This window comes from Ambystoma mexicanum, chromosome 7q (genome assembly GCF_040938575.1).
Source record: "Ambystoma mexicanum isolate Mex_15411 chromosome 7q, UKY_AmexF1_1, whole genome shotgun sequence".
Lineage (NCBI taxonomy): Eukaryota > Metazoa > Chordata > Amphibia > Caudata > Ambystomatidae > Ambystoma > Ambystoma mexicanum.
The window spans coordinates 125,485,440-125,496,403 of NC_090941.1; positions in this window are offsets into that span (position 1 = coordinate 125,485,440).

The window sequence follows — 10,964 nt, forward strand, 5'->3', positions numbered from 1 at the left end:
AGTTAATGCCCGGAATGCTTCTGCGGCAACACACCCAGCTGGAAATCATTGGCAAGGCATTCACAGGTCACACCGTCAGGCTTCTGTAAGCATGCCACTATGGAATCCAACACCAGTGCAGATTCCAGTATGGCAAACTGTACTTAAATTCACGTTTGGCTCAAATTAGATTTGGGGCCTAACCTAAATTGTGTTGTCAATGGGCCTCATTAGGACCCAGGCGGTAAGGGGTTTACGGCGGCGTAAACAGCGCCGACCCTTACCGCCTGATTCCGAGGTCCCTTAGCGCCATGGAGGTTTTAACACCTGCTTTTAGCAGGTGTTAAAATCCATGGCGCTAAGGGACCTTGTTGTTAATTACGCCACCGTAATTTACGGTGGCGTAATTAACGCCTTCCCCACTCCCATTATGCCCTATGGGGCAAAAATGGGAATGGGGAAGGGTAAATGGGTTAATGGGGACTTACCGCCCCACTCACCTCAGAATGGGGCGGTAAATCCGCCAACCACAATGGCGTAAACGTAGTTTACGCCATGGTGGTAAAGGTACGACCCAGGCGGTAACTTACCGCCTGGGTCGTAATGAGGCCCAATGTATTTGAATCTGTGTCATCATATCGACAGTACTCCCAGTCTATAGTCCCCTATCTTCCAACTGCTTCTCCTGACCTGATGGAAAATGTCCGCTGTGTGAGGCAGAAAACTGGGCACAAGGGGGTGGATAACAAAAAATGCTTTACACAATGCTCACGCCCCAGCACTGTGAAGAGGAATGTCCTATGCGGATGGAAGAAAGGAGATTATGGACTAGCACAACTGCATTCACCAGAGTGACTAGCTTTTACTGTATATTGCATAATATATGATGACATTAACACAATTTCCCCATGTATGTAAATGTATGTTTGTATATGCATGCATCTATATTTTACAGCACCCATGTATCCGTATCTCCATGCCTGTATTAAACATAATCAATTAATGAAGAGTTATGAATGTTCTTGATGTTATACCGCAGACATTGACAATGATGAAGATATCGACAAAAAGAATTCTACTGAGTATATCATATATCCATTATTCATAGTTGAACTAGAAAAGCTCTTTACACTCACAGCAGTGTGGCGTCAGTGTGCTCTGAACTGGCTAAGCACGCCGGCTCTGGAAAGTTCCCTTTGGCTACAGTTAAGTATTTCTATGCAAGGACAGCCAAAAAGTGTCAACTTATTCCTCTGGGGCCGGTGTCAGCTTTACTATGAAAGTGGAACCCTTGTCCTGATCTATGCGTGTTCTGCCGACTGTGCAATGCTGCTATTCTCACTGTATGCAGGCTTTACTTGTATAATATATTTAAAAACGTAGGCGCATTTTGAAGTGCAGCTTCATGTGTTCTTCATGCAAAGTTGTTTTTTTATTTGTATGGCATATAACTTAATTAGTTCTTTAAGTGGGGTGAGAAATCGAGGGGTGGCTGTAACTATGGTGTGTGGCCTATATGTTGGGCGTGGCCTGAACTTTCGCCAACACAGGACAATAAAACAAAGTGGCTTTCTCACTGTCATTATTTTTTTAATTGTTGTTATTGCCCAGTGCTGGGGATTCAAACCCTGCTCTGTTGCATTCTATTGCCTGCTTGACATCGCTTTATGTGTCAGTCTATTTAATGATAGAAACACGACCTACTATCTCCCAAGTAGTACAGTGTGATATGACACTGGCTTGTCACCAGCAGGGCTTGGATTCCATTCCCCAGCACTGAACAATAAACATCAATTGTTTTCCTCACCGTTTTTTTGTGTTGCCCCATGCTGGGGATTCGAACCAGAGCCCTCATGCTGACAAGTTAGTATCGTGTGCCATTCAGGAGACAGTTTGACACATAAAAGCAATCTTTAATGAAAGAGATCCAGCACCTACGAAATGGCACTGTGCTATTTCACAGATGATGCAATCTTTTTTGTTTCATTCAATTGACTGTTTGAAACATGAAGCCCATCAAGTCCAGCAACCTATTGAATAAAACAAAAGAGGTTTCAACAACTCTAAAATAGCACAGTGGCTGTAACACTTGCTTGATGGTGACAGCGCTAGGTTTCAAATCTCCAAACTACAGCAACAACAAATAAAAGTGTCTTGCATTGCGGGTGGGGAGGGATCCCTGCCTCAGCCAGAGCTTTGGGAGACTGCAAGGGCTCACCCTCACTAGCCTTGGCCCACTCAAAGCGCTGAACATAATCATTATTTCAAAGTGACTTTCTCGGCTCTGCTGTTCACCAAGTATTGTTTTTGGATTCATTTTTGATTGATTTTCTATCTTTTTAATCCAATGGCATGCTAGTGTCTATCAACAAGTAGTTGATGGCTTCACATTTGGAACCGTTTTTTTAAAACAGCATTATTCAGTATTTCCAAGATGTTTATTTTGTACATGTTTTAATGTTCTCTTTATGGTACTGGCAAACTGAAAAATAAAATCTCAAGTGTGTAGCTTAGCAGGAAAACTTTATGTAATTCATTTAAATGACAGACTCTCAAATATGTTTCCAAGAAGAAATAAAACGCATTATACCAGCGTATTCCAAGAAGAAATAAAACGCATTATACCAGCTTATTATGCACCTCTGCAAATTCAAGTCTTTCAGTCGAACCCCGTTCCCGTCCCTCCCCTTCCCCTGACGTCACGTCCGGGGCGTCATGTCCGTGGGGCCTCAACGGAGGCCCACCCACACAACGATGTGGGCGACCCGACAGGCCCCTATTTTCAGAATAGTCATCTCCCACCAGGATGATAGCAAAACCCTACTCACAGGGGTCCCATAAACCAGCTTGGGCGCTCTGAAACACATTGAGCATGCTGCAGCACACCTCATCACAGGGCAAAGTTAGTTTGGGCACATAAATACCATCCTCAAGGCAGGGACGTCATTTCATCAAAATGCCAGTGGTAGCGTAAGTGAAATCACAGGACCTTTGACCTCTGATGACATCACAGGAAATGATGTAATTTGACCCCACAACAAAGTGATATCATGGGAAGCTAAACTACGAAAAATATGGTTATCATGTCATGGTTATGATATCACTAATGCGCTATGCATTCCATACAGGAATGGATCAATTTATGTATCATTAATATCAGTTTGTACAGGCCCATATTACCAAATTACTGTGAATGCAAGCAGGCATCCAAGGCCAAATTATAATGATGTGTTATTATATAGCACTTAAGCTTAAGTGTTTTATATAGAACAAATATACACACAATATCACTCAACGTGTGCTGGTACTCATTTATCGACCTCAGAAGGATGAAAGGCTGAGCTGGCATTGCTGGATTTTAACCTGCAGATCACACACCCATGGCAGCAGCAAGTGCTGAACCCACTGAGCTGTCTTACTGGATATAGCTATCTTACTGGCTATAGTAAAATTAGCAATAACATGTCTGAATGTTCTCAAAGTCAGAAATCAAATTACACTCTGTAGTGGATACCATTACATTGGTAACTGAGATTTAACAGCAGGCCAGTTCATCTGGAAGTCTGGTGCAAAGTTAGCCTCATGTCAGACGTGCATGGATCTACTTTTCAAACAAACAACTGAGAGTGGTTAAAAAGAACACGCATTTTTCTCCTATGCGCCATATCTCAGCATCAAGTTTCCAAGGAGGATGAGACTGGCCCTTTCCTCATTACACTTCTCACAGTCGCTGATTGCTCCACCCAACCCTAATTCTTTACCCCTGCTGCTACCCCCAGGTCTTCCATGCATCCCCAGCTCCCCCTATGCACCCCAGCTTCTCTGCTACCCCGGCACCCTTACTTATAACCCCTTGGGTGACTCACGCATGAATGGTGTTCGTTGCTTCACCTCTATATTTGTGCTTTATAAATCCCATACATACAATGGCCCTCATTAGGACCCAGGCGTTAAGGGGTTTACGGTGCCGTAAACGGCGCCGACCCTTAACGCCTGATTACAAGGTTCCCTTTGCGGGATGGCTTTTAACGGCTGCTTTTTGCAGCCATTAAAATCCATGCCGCAAAAGGACCTTGGCGATAATTACGTCACCGTAATTTACGGTGCCGTAATTATCGCCTTTCCCCATTCCCATTATGCCCTATGGGGCAAAAATGGGAATGGGAAAGGGGCCATTGGTGAATGGGGAATTACCACCCCACTCACCTTGGAATGGGGCGGTAATTCCGCCATCCACCATGGCGGAATTGCAACCTTAGCGGCATGGACCATGGTGCTAATAGCACCATGGTCCTCCACCAAGGTTGTAATGAGGGCCAATATGTCATAAAACCCACAATTGCTGAAATCTTTGAGTATTTTTTTTTTAACCAGGCTTAAGCAAAAACAAACATTATTGATTGGAGGGTAAGGATTTGTAAAGACACAGACGTAATCCTTTTAGATCACAAATGTGTGAAATAGCACCCTTAAGTGCAGTGACATCGCAAATATTCGTATGAGAGAATATTGCTAACAACAATACTACTACTACTACTACTACTAATAATAATAATAATAATAATAATAATAATAATAATAATAATAATAATAATAATAATAATAATTACAATAACCTTTCATAAATTAAGAAGTACAGCAAGGATCCGTCAGCCATTAATGTGATCATGGAAATATAACAAATGATGCAGGCTTAATTAATCAATAATTTCAAGTCTGCATATTTTGCGGTTTGACTAGGAAGGGATGTTTCAGCCCTAAACTAGGCCTGTAATTAGTCAGAGAACACATGTGACTCAAGCTACTAAAAAATACTTCATCTGCCTCTTTAGCTTGTTAAGGGCTTCGGTCAGTTGCTAAATGGCTAACTGGGTTAGTAGCATGTACCTTAACACTAAAGGCCTAATGGGCAAACCATGTAGTTCCTCCCTGACGCCCAATCAAAATATGTACACTGCAAAAGAAGAGAGGGTAAGTTACAATTTGAGTCACCTGTATCATAGGTATATGCTCTTGCAAAAGACTTTATCTGTCCTTAGTGTGGGTTACTCACCCTAGCCAGCGGTTGTGACCTGCCTATCTAGGTAAGGGATAGAGGGAGAAGTCTTGCCCTTAATGCTGTTATCAACATATTGTGTTATTATAACAAAAATAAAAAAGTAAAAAATAAAAAAGTATGTCTGGACTGGTATGTTCTTTTCAATTTGATTAATTACTGTCCAGACTCCTTATATAAGACGCTGACATCAGCAATGTTATTCTAATGCTGGTTAGAGCTTAGGGCATCAAACACGTGAGTACGTAAGAGTGTCCTACTGGCACAGAAACAGAGTTATGTGAAGGAAAATCACTTCCAATTAATGTACAGCGTCACACTCTTGGGGGGGGGTTTGAGGGGTGCAGTTTCTATTACGCACATCGACCGGTTTCAGTGGCACTTATCTGAGTTGACCACCTTCTTCAGGACAGGTGGTTTGGGGTTACTTCCAAAACTCCTTGTTGTACATTCTGTTGCCAGAACAATGTGCAGCTTGTCGAGTTACTTGCTGTATTTAGCCCTCTCTCTGTAGGAACATTAAGAGAGACACACACATGTTCTCATTATATCATACTTGTTGAAGTCTTGCAGATCTGTAAATGACTTACAAGTACAATGTGCTAGTGTGTTTGCTTAAAAGAAAAGAAGAGAACATTGTTTTCACTCACCTGTGGAGAACCTCTATTCTGGTGCTAATCATGGCTAGCTTCTGTTGGCAGTGTGTTTTTACTTCTGAAAAGTTGTGTTTGAATATTTTTATCCAACTTCTCGAATCCAATCTGCTGGGGGAACACAAAAACAGAAGTTGCTTGAGAATGATCCTTGTTGTGCACCCTTCCCTTGAGAGCTATGGTAGGATTAGGTTTCTGGTCCAAAAAAGGGTGCTCCTTGTTGTGAGCCAGTTCATATAACCACAAAACAAACCCTTATTACACAACAATCTTGTCGAAAAGGCTCACTTTCTTCTCTTGGTGCTCCTTTGGAAAACTTTAGTATCCCTAATCCTTTTTGCAACCACACACAGTGCTTTATGTCTGGCAAATCTCACATTCCCCTCTTGGTGTTCTCCTGTGGAAAAGTGAAGTATGCCTAATTTTTTTTGCACCCACATTCAGTGCTTACTGTCTGGCAAAATGGCAGAAATACCCTGAGTACCTCCTGTGCATCTAATTGTACTTTCAATAGCTGGTGATGCCCGTGGATGGCTATGCGCTGTTCGTATAAATCAAATCTGGGTACTGGACAGTGCTAGTGGTCTTATGTCTCTTTTGTATTTTATTTCATTACTTGGAGCTAATGCATAGTAGATGCCTCTCTCTAAGAGATACCGAGATCTCTAAGAGATACTAAGAGATTGTGTACGCCATGATGTGATTAAGAATCACATATGGCTCATTGTACCTCAATTCTATTTTTCTTTCAGATTAGCAGAATTTTTGAAGGAGTAAGTGAGTGTCTCTGGATATTCAGTAGGAAATATTCAATCACACAACAGGCATGTCCGACACACGGTACCTTATACCAAAGCCAATCTGGAGTTTAATAGTGGATTATTGACTGTTTCTTGGCATGCCTTTACTAGAAGGATTATAGATCTCAGGAAGAACCATTCATATGTTAAGGATTGATGAAACAGTCAAATGTCAGGCACAATGGGATGAAGCTGAAGCATAACATTTTGCAACGCAGAAGGCTCTATAGAGGCACCAGTATGTTAAGGATTATATAAACTAGCCCTCTATTGATCTCATCCGATATAATCCACTGTGTGTAGACCTGTCTATGTTGTGTGCTTTGTCTTGCTTGTTGATTGCTTTACACTGACTCATGGTTAATCACTCACCAGTCCCAAATCACTTTTGTGGTCATTTTGTGAATTTCTTATAATTACATTTTCTATAAAACTACTTAATTGTACTGTTTTATTCCTGTGTAAACCCTATATATGGATAGGATGCTGATGTCCTCGTCCTCTCAAAATTCATTATAAGGTTGACCTTTAAAGTGCTGCTGTTTATGTGTGCCATAGTTAAGTTCTTACAGAGTTTTATGATGCAAAACCATGTCACCTTTTTGCTATTTTATTGTGATCAAGCAAAAGATGTGCAAAGAAAGAGAGAAGCTATAGTCCAGCGGGATGCAAGGAAGGGTCCTGTGTAGCATTCCTGTGTTGCTTTCCTTGAAGACAGGGTGCTCATTCAACAGTGAACTTGCACAGCCTATTGGCTTGCTAAGATCGTCCTTAGTTGAAGATATTACATGTTAACTCACAGATGGGGTTTATTAGGTTCCATGATCTCGGGCTGTGGACTTCTAAGGACCTGGCCGGCCATATATTCTGGCACTTAAAGTTTTGTTGGTGGATGCAATGAGAGATTTGTTGATTAAGATTTCTTGCAGCGATCTAGTGGGAGAATTTGGGATTTCTAAAATTATCTAGAACCTATGATCCAGTATGCCTTGTGTAGGAGGCAAACCTTGCAAGTCTTGCTTCTTTACGATGGTAGTGTTCTTCAAACTGTGGGGCGCGCTGCCCTGGTGGGGCACAGCACCATGCCTGGGGAATGTAAATCCCCCCCCGCTTGTAGAACAATAACATGCCAATAAGCATTTATAAGCATGGACAGTGCTGCCTTTCATCCAGCTGCCACTTTCAAGAAATAAACAGAGGATGCTGAAAGGAGCAACTTTCTGAAAGGCAGAATAGAAAGATAGCGTTTGCCGCAGCAGAGCTGCATTGGCAGTATTATGGCAAGCTCTGCCTTTGCATTATGCCTTTCAGCATGGTGCTACTTTGAAGGATGAGAGGTTGAACTGAAACAGGAAGAGAAACAATGAGGGACAGAATAGGAGGCAGAGACAGCAGAGGAGACATACATAGAAGGGACAGTTTTAGACAGAATAGGAATAGGATTTCAACAGAATTGAAGGGGGAGGGAGGGAGACAGAGCAGAAGTGAAGGACAGAGAAAGAATAAGAGTTAAGGGAGTGAGCCAGAATGGTGGCAGAAGGGGCATAATAGGGGGAGAGGGATGGAGGCAAAGTACCGGAATTGGAAAGTAAAGAATACAGATTGAGGAGGGAACATTATGTGAAAGAAGAGGAGAGAGAAAGAGAGAGAGAGAGAATGGAGAGTGAATTTAAAGGGTTTGTTAGAGAGCAAAGGATTGAAAGATGAAATAATATGCAAATTAGAACCTAACATAGAACAGTATGACAAGAGACAGAACAGGAAAAGAGACACGCAGAATGGGAAAGGAAATAACAGACAGTGATAATATCAAATTTAATATTTTCATTTTGAAAAGATGTCATACCAACATCTTGCAAAAAAGCACACACAGCTTTATTCACACTGTGCCTTGCTTTTTCCATTTGTGGACAAAATAAATCCAAACGCATCCACAATCTGAGAAAAAACATTTTTTGAATGTGGAAACAATTCCATCAACTTTCGAAATGTATTCTTCATTGCAAATTGTAATGAAATTCCAGTAACATAGCCCAAACTATTCCCTCCACAGTGAACAACAATTATGTCTGGGTGTTTCAAGTGATCCATATTTTCACAAAACTGCTAGAAATCTGCCCACTTCATTCCTTGCACTCCATAACATGACACTTGAAATTCATGGGATCCAAGATTTTCAGACAAACCATAATGCTCAGAATAGACCTTCAGCCAATGGATCCAAGAGTGCCCCAATATCCCTACACTCTGCCTCCTCAAATACATAGCCATGGCCCTCTTCAGTGATCTCACCAAACAAAACTCCTCCTACCCTCTCTTCCTGTACAACAAAACCAGGAAACTTGATTGGCCGATCCCCCAATGTTCAGGGACACCACGAATCTCAGCGGTCTCCACCGTCCCCTTTCCATGCCAGGCACCCTTAAAATGCCTGGATCTGGCACATGCCATCTGCAGACTACCACGGTGTGGGCAGCCATAATATTCCTTTCCAATTTCATGTTTGTAACACCCCCTACTTGGCTGCTTTCAAATAGTCACACATACATCCACCAATCACATCCAAAACCTCCACACCTAAACCTGCAATCTGGTTTCAACACATCAGATGTACACTTGAACTCTCTTGAGTACATATCTCCTGTTAATCACAGACACCTGCATTAAAAATTACTGTGAAACTCTCCAAAATGTCTATTTCCATATTCAACAACAGCTGCATCTAACAATATATAGGGCCTCATTAGGACCCAGGCGGATTTCGCGGTGCTAAATGCACCGCGAAGCACGGCGGAAAGCCGTCGATAGCGCCATGGGGGTTGGCGGATTTACCGCCCCATTCCGACCTTGGCGGGGCGGTAAATCCCCAATCCCCATTCTGCCCTTCCCCATTCCCATTCTTGCCCCATAGGGTATAATGGGAGTGGGGAAGGAGTTAATTACGCCACCGTAAAATACGGTGGCGTAATTAACAACGAGGTCCCGTAGCGCCATGGTTTTCTCCGCCTGGTAAAACCAGGCGGAAAACTGCGCCATGGCGCTACGGGAACTCGTAGTACGGCGGACGGGTCCGCCGCGATTAGCGCTGGCGGAAACCCACTCCGCCTGGGTCCTAATGAGGCCCATAGTCCCATTATAAAACTCAGACTACAAGTGCCACAATGTAAAGAAAAAAAAACAGGACTGGACTGGTATATTTCAAATTGTGACATTTATATTGAATTAAAAAATATAAAATGCTGTGCATTTAAAACTGTTTCTTTTTAGTAACATTTTCATTTAAGTAAAACAATGCATATTTATAGCAGCACTGTGTGTAAACCTTTCCTAAAAGAAAGAAAAAAAACGATGCAAAACATTTCTACAACATTGTTCAGTGGCACTTGGTATGTTGAAGTCTAATATGTTGGCAGTACATATATACTTGCTAACATAACCCATTCCAATCTGCAGGTACTTATCCAGTCCTGTTCTATTTCTCTGTAATCTGGAACTTGTTGTCTAAGTTTTATAATGGGAAAAGTGGAACTACAAGTCCCAGAATACAAACAAAACAATTAGGACTACATAAGCACCTACAGCTTGGAATATATTATGTTGGGAAGTGTGCATTTACTGCCAATATATTAAACGTACACACACCAAGTGCTAAAAACATTTGCATAGGCTTTTTTATTTTAATAAAGGTTGGACACAGAGCTCATATAAATGCACATGTGCATTTCTTAACTTTCATGAAAATACACCTAAAAATATATATTTTTAAATGGTCAAAATGTTCAATTTTTCATTCAATATGTATGTCACACTTTCCAACCTCATGCATTACATCCCTTACACTACCACCATTCTCCATTTGCTCACACATATCCGTATAACGCTAAAGTATATAGATACAACACTTCACCTTACATATAAAGTACTCTTCTTGCCCAATCTCTACTATAAGACACCAAATACTGCTGCAACAACAATCCGCCATTGCATTATCACTCGGCTACAGTTAACCTATTCTTTGAAAACACTGCAACAAAATGCATTACACCACAAACAGAGCAATTCCTTTATTAAAACCAGCGGCACAAAAATGGCTACCAGTCATTTGGTTGACAACCAAATGGTCGAATGACCATGGTCGAATTTTTGTTTTTTTTGTTTTGTTTTTTTTGTTTTTACTTTTTTTTTGGGGGGGGGTTCCCCCCCAACCCCCCGTTTTATATATATATTTTGTTTAACCAAACAAAACAAAAAAAAAGATATAAATAAATTACAAAAAAATTTTGACCATTTTTTTTTCGACCATTTGGTTTCGACCAAATGGTCATTCGATCTTTTTTTTTCGACCAAATGAGCGGACACCCACAAAAATAACATATTGATGCACTTTTTCCTCCCTGTTCCATCCAAGGGCCAAAACGCAACTACGTACACACCTATTATTCTAACAACATAATTAACACATTTTAGTACACCATC